This window comes from Ictidomys tridecemlineatus, chromosome 11 (assembly GCF_052094955.1).
Source record: "Ictidomys tridecemlineatus isolate mIctTri1 chromosome 11, mIctTri1.hap1, whole genome shotgun sequence".
Lineage (NCBI taxonomy): Eukaryota > Metazoa > Chordata > Mammalia > Rodentia > Sciuridae > Ictidomys > Ictidomys tridecemlineatus.
Genome location: NC_135487.1, coordinates 83,788,648 through 83,801,429, shown reverse-complemented (window position 1 = coordinate 83,801,429; position 12,782 = coordinate 83,788,648).

Below are 12,782 nucleotides of genomic sequence, written 5' to 3'. Positions count from 1 at the left end.
AAGGATGAGGTTCAAATCTTGAATCAACAATAATTTAGAGACATGACACATGGCATTATTTGCCTTTCTCAGACTGTTAGCTATAGCTTAAATGAGGCCAAGGTTCATAGCACAGAAGTGCTAATAAGATCAAATCAGATAAATTGAATCAGTGAGTCCAGTGCTTTTCTTTGCAGAGAGGTAATGGACTGTCTTTGTTTTCAGACTTTCTCAGGCTACACTCATTGATATTTCATTAATTTCATATATTAAATTTAACATTTATGGCTATATATTAAAAAATTCTGATTTGGCTCTACTAAAACAGTAATGAATGAAAGTTTTTCAACCCCCTTACGAGAAAATATTCACTGAAATGAAACGGTCAAAAAACAGTGAACAAAAAGACTGGAGCCAAGAAAATGGAAGACATGTGTGCTTAATGTGCTAAAGTTAGGCCACAGGTGAAGGGACATCAATGAATTTTAGTCTATTTTATTGTTTCAGGAGTCCAGCTTCTTTTTTTCTGCTTTGATTTTAATTGATGACAAAGAAGTAAAGGTGAAAACAAATGTCAGAAAGAGAACAAAAATAATTTATGAATTTCAAGATATCTTTTTACAAGAAAGAAACAAAGCATTTTAATGACATTCATTAAACTTTCTCAATGACTAGAAAAGTTAACTAATAAAACCTTGAAGTTTGAACTTACCTCAATTTAAAACACCTTGTTTTTTTTTAAAGGATGAGTATTGTAGATGGACACAATATTTTTATCTTTATTTATTTGTTTTATATGGTACTGAGGATCCAACTCATGGCCTCACAGATGCCAAGGCAAGCATTTTACCACTGAGCTAAAAGCCCAGCCCTCACCTTGGTTTTTAATCATGACTTCTTGGCAAGGATTGAAATATGCAAACATATATGTTACATGACCACTCACCAATGAGACATGCATCCCATTTTTCCAATGCATTTTGCTTGCATTCTGATTTCTCAAATGATATAGTCAATTCATAATTTTTAATTTCAATATCTGCAGTGTGGATATCCTATTGATACAAGAAAAGTTTTAAACTAAAAGCAAAACACATCTCAAAACAAACAGTTCAAAGACTATTAACTTGTTAATATAAACATCACAAATTTAATGCAATTCTGTAATGGTCAAAACTCACTTTCTTTGTAGAAAAATATTGTGACTTTGTGGAATGTTCTGTTGATATTACAGGTTCAGAAGGAGGGCTTTTATCCACTGGAGGTGCAACAACATCAGTACTAAATGAAATAATTTGTGGCTCGAGAGACCCATTGAAGGTCATCTGTGCATTGGTAATAAGGAACTCTACCAAAAGGGCCTAATTGGCATATGCAACAAGGAAAGAGGAGATGGAACCAGGAGTGGTTGTAGGCCTGGGCCTCATCAGAAAGGGTCCAAATACCACATCCAAGTTTTTTTAGTTCATCAGATTTTCTTCAGAGTGGACTACAACCCTTAAAAAAAGATCACATAAAATGTATGAGATTTGCCTAATAGAAGTCCTTAATTGTAGTTTACTATGACTTGAGAAGGGTTGAGATAACATGGGCTATAGAAGACTTCAAAACATTTGTCAAGGGTCAAATTTAGTGGGTATAGGGAAATAATCCTTGTAGTAATTATGATACTTACTACACACCAAACTGAGTTTCAGAGTACTATATTGAGATAAAATGCATGTAAGTAGAAGGAACTACTGAACTCAGTAGCAGAAGAAAAAAAAACACCCCTAAAAATTTCTCCATCTTTGTATGTGGGATATACTCCCCATATCTTATACTGGAAACTGAAAAATCAATTTCTCTTTCACTGCCCAGTTAGGTTTCTTTTTTAAAAAAAAAATATTTTTTACGTATAAATGGACACAATACCTTTATTTTATTTATTTATTTTTATGCAGTGCTGAGTATCAAACCCCGTGTCTCACATGTGCTAGGTAAGTGTTCTATCACTAGCCACACTCCCAGATGCCCTCACCTACTTTTCTAGCCTAAATGATTCTCTTCCTGAACATCTCTCTGTTCTGTTGACACTGTCAATGTTCTGGTTTTACTTCAAACACTCTCAGCTTGTTATTTCTATGACTATCTAAGGAAATATGTGTCTCCATGGTTTAGCTATCAGGATGATACTAGATTTATCTATGAATAAAAAAGCTGTGAGATATATATATATATATATATATATATATATATATATAATATAAATATCTATCTATCTATATATATATATACAGTGAATATATCTATATCTATATAACAATATAGAGATATAGATAGATAGATAGATAGATAGATAGATAGATAGATTCACTATATATATCAAATCAGATAAATGGACTCAGTAAGTCCAGTGGTTTTCTTTGCAGAGAGGTAATGGACTGTCTTTGATTTCAGACATGTGCTAGACAAGGGAGGAGGAGTTTTGCTATTTGTCTTTCAGAGGATTCATCACAGATGTATAGAAATGCATTTGATTTCAGAGTATTAATTTTATATATTGCTACTTTGCCAAATTAATTTATTATTCTAGAAGTTTTCTGGTGGAGTTTTTTGGATCCTCCAAGTATAGAAATATGTCATTGGCAAAGAATGATAAGTTGAGTTCTTCTTTTCCTATTTATATTTCCTTGAATTTCTTTTATCTAATTGCTCTGGCTAGAGTGGCAAGGATTATGTTGAACAATTTTTAGATGAAATGCTTCCAATTTTTCTTCATTTAGAATGATGTTAGCCTTAGGTTTAGCATAGAGAGCTTTTACTATGTTGAGGTATACTCCTACTACCCCTAGTTTTTCTAATGATTTGAACATGAAAAGGTACTGTATTATGTCAAATGCTTTCTCTGCATCAATTTATATAATCATAGGGTTCTTCTCTTTAAGTTTAATGATGTGATGAATTACATTTATTGATTTCTGTATGTCAAACCAACTTTGCATCCCTGGAATACACAACTTGATCATGGTGCATTGATTTTTTTTCATATGTTTTTGTATGTAATTTGCCAGAATTTTAATGAGAACTTTTGCATCTATGTTCATCAGGGATATGGCTTTTAAATTTTTTTCCTTGATGTGTCTCTGGCTAGTTTGGGTATCAGGGTGGTACTAGTTTTACAGAATGAGTTTGGAAGGGTTTCCTCCTTTTCTATTTCATGGAATAATTTGAAGCCCTTCAACAGATGAATAGTTAAAATACAACTGTGGTATATATACACAATGGGCTAATACTCAGCATTACAAGAGAATAAAATAATGGCATTTACAGGTAAATGGATGGAGTTGGTGAATATAATGAAGTAAGCCAATCCCCCAAAATCAAAGGTGAAAATTCTCTCTGATAAATAAATGTTGACACATAATTGGGTCTCTGGGGATGTAGGAATATGGATTGGGCTCAGAAGAGGGAAGAAAGGGGAGGGGTATGGGGTAGGAAAGATGGTGGAATGAGAGGAACATCATTACCCTAAGTACATGTATGATGGCACATGTGGTATGACTCTACATCATGTACAGAGAAATTCAAATTTGTGCTCCATTTGTGTACAATGGATTGAAAAGAATTTTGCTGTCATGAATAACTGATTTGAACTAATAATTTTCTTAATTTTTATTTTATTTATTTATTTGTATATGGGACTGAGGTTCAAACCCAGGGCCCTGCCCACCTTGCACATGCTGTACTGCTGAGCCACAATTCCAGCCACAAAAAATAAATTTTAAAAAAATTTAAAAACGATATCTTAATTGCTGACAGAAACGTCTAGCAGGCAAATCTGAATATGTGAAATTCCTGATTCCAAGTTCTTTAGTGGGTATAGAAACAATATGGTCAACTCATTTGCCAGGGAGGTAAGATTTCTTTATTAAGTCTCTAGGAAGGGTAGCACAGTTCCTGCTACTGCTTGTTATATTGTAGGCTAATGAAATCAAATTTTTTTAATGTAAAATGCTTTCTTGTTTCTCCATGTTTATTACTCTCTGCCTCATATGCTCTTCTGCACATTCACTTCCAGGTCACCCGTCAGTTCCTAAAATCAGACACAAGGCCTTTTGCCTCTTCTGCTCTATCCCTACCCCCAAACTACCTCTGCATGCCTACAAGCTGTGCACAGCTACTAGAAAAAGGAGGATGGTGAACTGTGGTTATATACAGATCTGTACACTAAGACGATGAGCCCACAAATAGCAGAAACCCTATGTTTCCATCCTAGTTTCACCAGCCAGAGCCTGGCACACAAGAAGCATCTGAGGGTACCATGTTTGCTGCATGAAGATGTATTCAATGTCTCTCTCTCCCAACACATAATAAAAACATCCTAAAAATTATTTTGAAAATTATACCACAACAACATAAATGTTCTGAACACTATTTCCCTGTTCAATTAAAAATGGTTAAGATGGTATAAAAATTCTTACCTCTTAGGATGGACGATAAGGAAATGTAGAGTGTCAAAATTGGACTGTGGCAATTGTCTTATAAATTCCTTGGTTTTGAGAAGAGTTTGGTTGATTTTCATACACATATTTGGAGATGTGTTGTCTTCAGGGTTGTCCATTTTTGGTGTCCTGTTTTTTGGTTAATATGTTGGATGACACTTGCAAACTCCATAAATTCCTGGTACCCTTGGAATAAAACCAATGGTGCTGGTAGCTAAAGAAACAGAATAATATTAAAAATACATTTGGGCTGAGGTTGTGGCTCAGAGGTAGAGTGTTTGCCTAGCACATGTGGAGTCCTGGGTTTGATCCTCAGCACCATATAAAAATTAATAAATAAAATAAAGGTATTGCATTCCGCTATAACCAAAAAATAAATATTTTGAAAAAAAAATTGTCTGCCTGTTTTCTTTGTTAAAGTCAACTATAAGTGAGAATTACTCAAATAATTTAGCATGTCCCTTTATATTAAAAAAAAAAAACTAAAGTCTATCTGTATTTATTGATATCTTTTTTTCAGTACTGGGGATTGAACCTAGGACCTCAAGCATGCTATGCAAGCACTCTAATACTGAGCTTCATCACTGCCCATAAAATAAAATATATATTTTTGGTAGAGAAGTGACTTAGAAAGCAAATCAAAATCTTGACTATAAATTATATTTATGTTAATAACAAATTAATAGATAATAAGTGAAATTTTAAACTTTAAATGAAGTTTAAACTTTAAGCTTCATTGTGGTATTTTAATACTCTTCATCTCTATCCTAAATACATTATATTCACATCTACCCCCCAAATAGCATAATCTTCAGCTGTTTTATTGGAACAAACATATAATAATGCACAAAATCTATAAAATTAATCAGAAATCCATGGATTTTATGAGTAAGGGGTAAAAATACCAAAGTGTAAAGGGCATAGATTTTACTTCGGCAAAAATGAAGATCAGCACAAGATAATATGACCTACAAAAACATACTGTCAACATCTCAAAAAACTTTAAAACAGGATGATTTGCCATGAATAGATCAAAAGAAAAAGTTCTTACAACAAATATCCACTGTCATAATGAATTTCAATGTTTCTACTGATCTACACTAGAAAATTCAGTGAACCATTAGCTACCTGATGTCCTATAAAAGCTGTAGGAAGTTAGAGTGTTGCCCTGTGATCAGTTTCTATCTTCACCACTCTGGGATCTGAAGCAACTCACTTCACCTCTTGGAGCTTTAGGTCAATGAGTCAGATAAAGGCTACTCTCTAACACTATTTCAAAAATTGAGCACACTTTCCCAAATGAAAGTCTTAGACATAAAAAAATTCCTCAACAGAATGTAAGTTTATTTTATTGGAGCCAATTCATCTTCTCTCCCTGACTGACTAAACAAGATTAAGGATGACACATTATGAGACTTATAGTCATTCAAAGGTATCAACCTCCAATTCTCAGTTGAAGGGTCTGTAGAATGTGATTAAAGGGTTATCAATGCTTTCCTGGGCTAACATTGTAGATCTAGCAATTTATACTTAATTTTTTTCCTCCTGCAATTCCACTAAAATACAGTAGGCTCATAGGACTAGGAAAATAGAAAAAGAAAAAAAGCAACAATTCACAAGTAGAAAAGCATATGAATAAGTCCTGATGCATCATTTTCAAGAGAACTGACACTTTTCACTGAACTTGATTTTCAGAATCCTAAAGGGACATGGACAATCACTACCAGGTCCTCTGATCTTGGGTTAGGTTGCAGGTGGGCCAGCTGAGAAAGCTTAGCTCTTTATAGAATCCTGTCTCCACTCCATGTACTAGAGCAATCTCCTTTCTGAAACTCTGGAAAATTTTTCTCTGGGCAATGGGATACAGAGGCTCTCTGAATTGAGGCAATGCCAAACATAAGGTACAGAGAGTTAACTGTCTTCAAATGGGGATATGTTGGCTATATGCACACTGAAAGCACAGATCCTACAGTCTTAGTAACCATGGCTCCCAAAGTATTGGTACTGTATCTCTAGGGAAGGGGAAAAAAAACAAAAAACCCTTTCCTGGGGGACTGGGGTTGTGGTTCATTGTGGTGCACTCATCTGGCATGTGTGAGGCACTAGGTTTGATCCTCATCACCACAGAAATAAATAAATAAATAAATTAAAAATATTGTGTCCATCTACAATTAAATAAACTGCCTTCTCAGGGAGGATCACAGCAGTGCCAAACAGGGAACTAGAGACATGTAGTTAGGCATATACCAAACAGTCCATCTAGACCACTTTATAGTAAAGTTTAAAGTTTTTAAAAAGCCTTGATGTGTTCAAGTGCTTCCAAAGCTATTTCAAGTCAAAACTCTAATATATCTAGGCACCATGAAAAACAAAATTCAAAATGAGTAGAAAAAGAACAAATTGAAGGTGTAAAATGATACTGTCAATATGATGGCAACTAGTCAGATATAGTGAAAGAGTACTGGAAATGGAACTGATCTAAATTTAGATGTACTCTAAATAAAAAATAGATACCAGATTTCAAAAAAAGATATGAAATACAAATAAATAAAGAAACAAAATACCTCATAATTTTAAAAAATTAGATATTAAAAATGTTCAATGATATATTAAAATTTGCTTCACTTTATTTTTAATTTATATGTTGCTATAGAAAATTTAAGGTTATATATGAGGGTCTCATTGTATTTCTACAGAGGTTAGAGGCTAAATAGAGTATAGAACCCTTAATGAGAAAAATTTATGGATATCCACAATAAAAGCATTATATAATCATTTAAAAAATTTAATCAAAGGAATAGAAAATCAGACTTCCTGAATATTAAAACATAATCTAACAATTGGAGTAATTTACTTATTCAAGAAGAAAAAGACAAGAAAATGTCTTAGAAGGTTTTTGAAGAAAAAAAGAACAATAAAGAAAAGTTAAGGGAAATGAAGAAGAAGTATGCTTGCCAAGCAAGTGCATAACCCTGAATTTTTAATTCCCATGAGTACAAATAACAAATTTATAAATATTTATATGTGTGTTTGTGTATGTGTACACATACACATCCCCGAAGAAGAGCTTCAAGTACAAGGGTGGGAGAATGGCAATAAAAATCAAGAAAAGTTCCAAGAACTAAAGTGCTCACAACTAAAGGAGCTCATGGAGTGGCCAGAATACTGGATGGAAATATATCTACATCAAAATACATCATTATAACATCTTAGAGAGAGCCGCCGAACATGCCTGCAAGGTAGGCAGACCTGCAACCGACCAGCAGAAAAGGTCCAGCGTCCCGCCAGTGTGGTAGACAAATCACCCTAATTGGAGTAGGAGCAGGACTGCCGCCCACGCCTGCAAAGTAGGCAGACCTGTGACCAACCGGGATAACAGGCTCAGTAGCCTGCTTGCATGATAGACACATCACCCCAAATGGAGGAAGGGCCCAACTGCCGCCTGCAAGGTAGGTAGACCGCATGTACCAGAGAAGGTGCCCAGAAGCCCGCAGGCATAGTTGAAAGATGACTCCAATTGGAGGAGGGGCACAGCCGCCACCTGCGCCTGCAAGTTAGGCAGACCATGTGACCCGGAGAAGGGGACCAGCGGCCCACCAGCGTGATAGACAGACACCCCAATTTGAGGAGGAGCACAGCCGCCACCCGTGCCTGCAAGGGAGAATTTGCAACTATACAAGAGCAATATAAATATATAGGGGGAAAATTCAATAACACAACAGTTTAACCAAGCAGAAAGAAATGCAAGCAGTATGAAAAGACAAGGAATAAAAGGACCACAAGCAATGCAGGTCAACTCAACTTTAGAAGAGGAAATATCTGCAGCAGATGGAATGTCAGATAAAGAATTCAGGATTTACATGCTTCAGATGATCTGGAGTCTCAAGGAAGACATTAGACAGCAAAATCAGACAATGAAATATCACTTCGACAATGAATTACATAAACAAATCCAAGGAGCAAAAGATGAACTATACAGGGAGATAGAGGTTATAAAAAACAAACAAACAGAAATCCAAGAAATGCAGGGAGCAATAAACCAAATTAAAAACTCAAAGGAGAATAGTACCAACAGAGTAGAACACTTAGAAGATAGAACATCAAACAATGAAGACAAAGTATTTCAACTTGAAAAGAACATAGACAGCTTAGGAGGACTCTTAACAAATCATGAGAAGAACATCCAAGAAATGTGGGATAACATAAAGAGACCAAACTTAAGAGTCATTGGGATACAGAAAGGTATAGAGGTCCAAACCAAAGGATTGAGCAATCTGTTCAATGAAATAATAGGAGAAAACTTCCCAGACATGAAGAATGAGACAGAATCCCAAATCATAGAAGCCTACAGGATGCCAAATGTGCAAAAGTTTAAGAGATCCACACCTAGAAACATTATAATGAAGATGCCCAACATACAAAATAAGGAGAGAATTTTAAAGGCTACAAGAGAAAGGAAGCAGATTACATTTAGGGGTAAACCAATCAGGATAACAGCTGATCTTTCAACACAGATTCTGAAAGCTAGAAGATCCTGAAACAACATATTTCAAACGCTGTAAGAAAATGGGTTCCAACCAAGAATTTTGTATTTAGTGAAATTAAGCTTCAGAATGGAAGATGAAATTAAAACCTTCCACAATAAACAAAAGTTAAAAGAATTTGCAGCTAGAAAACCATCTCCAAAACATCCTCAACAAAACATTACAGGAAGAGGAAATGAAAAATAACAATAAAAACCAACAGTGGGAGGTAGTACAGTAATGGGAGAAAATAATCAAAGAGGAAAAACAAACCATGTTAAGTAACATAAATAAACAAATATGGCTGGAAGCACAATCCATATCTCAATAATAACCCTAAATGTTAATGGATTAAAGGTCCAAACCAAAGGATTGAGCAATCTGTCTCACCAATTAAGAGACACAGGCTAGTCGAATGGATCAAAAAAGAAAAAAAAAAAAGATCCAAAAATGTGCTGCCTACAGGAGACACATTTGATAGGAAAAGACATACATAGACTGAAAGTGAAAGGTTGGGAAAAATCATATCACTCATATGGACTTTGAAAACAAACAGGAGTGTCCATATTCTCATCAAATAAAATAGATTTCAAGCCAAAGTTGATAAAAGGAATAAAGAGGGACGCTACATACTGCTCAAGGGAACCATACACCAACAAGACATAACAATCTTAAATATATATGCCCCAAACAATGGTGCAGCTATGTTCATCAAACAAACTCTTCTCAAGTTCAAGAGTCTAATAGACCACCATACAATGATTATGGGAGACTCCAGCACACATCTCTCACCACTGGACAGACCTTCCAAACAAAAGTTGAATAAAGAAATTATAGAACTCAGTAATACAATTAATAACCTAGACTTAATTGACATATATAGAATATACCACCCAATATCAAGCAGTGACACTTTTTTTCTCAGCAGCACATGGATCCTTCTCAAAAAATAGATCATATATTATGTCACAGGGCAACTCATAGAGAGTATAAAGGAGTAGAGATAATATCATGCATCTTATCTGATCATAATGGAATGAAATTGGAAATCCATGATAAAAGAAGGAAGGAAAAATCATGCATCACTTGGAGAATGAACAATAGGTTCCTGAATGATCAATGGGTTATAGAAAACATCATAAAGGAAATTAAAAAATTCTTAGAGATAAATGAAAACACAGACACAACATATCAGAATCTATAGAACACAATGAAAGCAGTTCTAAGAGGAAAATTCATTGCTTGGAGTTCATTCCTTATTAAAAAAAAAAAAAAACAACAAATAAATGTTCTCACACTTCATCTCAAAATCCTAGAAAAAGAAGAGAAAAACAACAGCAAATGTAGTAGAAGGCAAGAAATAATTAAAATCAGAGCTGAAATTAATTAAATCGAAACAAAAGAAACAATTAAAAAATTGACAAAACTAAAAGTTTGTTTTTTGAAAAAATAAATAAGATTGATAGACTCTTAGCCATGCTAATGAAGAGAAAAAGAATGAGAACTCAAATTACTAGCATATAGGATGAAAAAGGCAATATCACAACAGACACTTCAGAAATACAGAAGATAATTAGAAATTATTTTGAATCCTTATACCCCAATAAAATAGAAGATAGTGAAGGCATCGATAAATTTCTTAAGTCATATGATCTGCCCAGATTGAGTAAGGAGGATATAGACAACCTAAACAGACCAATACCAATTGAGGAAATAGAAAGAACCATTAAAAGACTAATAACTAAGAAAATCCTAGTACCAGATGGGTATACATCAGAGTTTTACAAAACCTTTAAAGAAGAACTAATACCAATACTTTTCAAGCTATTTCAGGAAATAGAAAAAAGAGGGAGAACTTCCAAATTCATTCTACAAGGCCAACATCACCCTGATTCCTAAACAAGACAAAGACACTTCAAAAAAGGAAAACTACAGACCAATATCTCTAATGAACCTAGATGCAAAAATCCTCAATAACATGCTGGAGAATTGGATACAAAAACATATCAAAAAAATTGTGCACCATGATCAAGTAGGATTCATCCCTTGTATGCAAGGCTGGTTCAATATATGGAAATCAATAAATGTTATTCACCACATCAATAGACTTAAAGATAAGAACCATATGATAATCTCAATAGATGCAGAAAAAGCATTTGACAAAGTACAGCATCCCTTTATGTTCAAAACTCTAGAAAAACTAGGGATAACAGGAACATACCTCAACATTGTGAAAGCTATTTATGCTAAGCCTCAGGCTAGCATCATTCTGAATGGAGATAAATTGAACGCATTCCCTCTAAAATCTGGAACAAGACAGGGATGCCCTCTCTCACCACTTATGTTCAACATAGTTCTCAAAACACTTGCCAGAACAATTAGACAGATGAAAGAAATTAAAGGTATAAAAATAGGAAAAGAAGAACTTAAATTATCACTATTTACATATGACATGATTCTATAACTAGAAGACCCAAAAGGGTCTACAAAGAAACTGTTAGAGCTAATAAATGAATTCAGCAAAGTGGCAGGATATAAAATCAACACGCATAAATTGAAGGCATTCTGTGATATCAGCAACAAATCTTCTGAAATGGAAATGAGGACAACCATTCCATTCACAATATCCTCAAAAAAAATAAAATACTTGGGAATCAACCTAACAAAAGAGGTGAAAGACTTATACAATGAAAACTACAGAACCCTAAAGAGAGAAATAGAAGAATATTTTAGAAGATGGAAAAATATACCCTGTTCATGGATAGGCAGAACTAACATCATCAAAATGGTGATATTACCAAGAGTTCTCTATAGGTTTACTGCAATGCCAATCAAAATCCCAATGGCATTTCTTGTAGAAATAGATAAAGCAATCATGAAATTCATCTGGAATAATAAAAGACCCAAAATAGCAAAAACAACTCTAAGCAGGAAGTGTGAATCAGGAAGTATAGCGATACCAGACTTCAAATTATACTACAGAGCAATAGTAACAAAAACAGCATGGTACTGGTACCAAAGCAGGCGGGTAGACCAATGGAACAAAATAGAGGACACAGAAACCAATCCACAAAATTACAACTATCTTATATTGATAAAGGGGCTAAAAGCATGCAATGGAAGAAGGATAGCATCCTCAAAAAAAGGTGCTGGGAAAACTGGAAATCCATATGCAACAAAATGAAACTGAATCCCTTTCTCTAGCCATGCAAAAAAGTTAACTCAAAATGGATCAGTGAGCTTGATATCAAAACAGAGACTCTGCATCTGATAGAAGAAACAGTTGGCTTTAATCTACATATTGTGGGGTCAGGCTCCATATTCCTTAATAGGACACCTATAGCACAAGAGTTAAAACAAGAAGCAACAAATAGACTTACTCAAACTAAAAAGTTTTTTTCTCAGCAAAATTAACAATAAGAGAGGTTAATAGGGAGCCTACATCATGGGAACAAATCTTTATTCCTCACACTTCAGATAGAGCCCTGATATCCAGAGTATGCAAAGAACTCAAAAAATGAAAAAATAAGAAAACCAATAACCCAATCAACAAATGGGCCAAAAAAATGAACAGAAACTTCTCAGAGGAGGACATACAATCAATCAACAAGTACATGAAAAAATGGTCACCATCTCTAGCAGTCAGAGAAATGCAAATCAAAACCACCCTAAGATACCATCTCAATCCAGTAAGATTGGCAGCCACTATGAAGTCAAACAACAACAAGTGCTGGTGAGGATGTGGGGAAAATGGTACACTTGTACAATAATGGTGGGACTGCAAATTGGTGTGGCC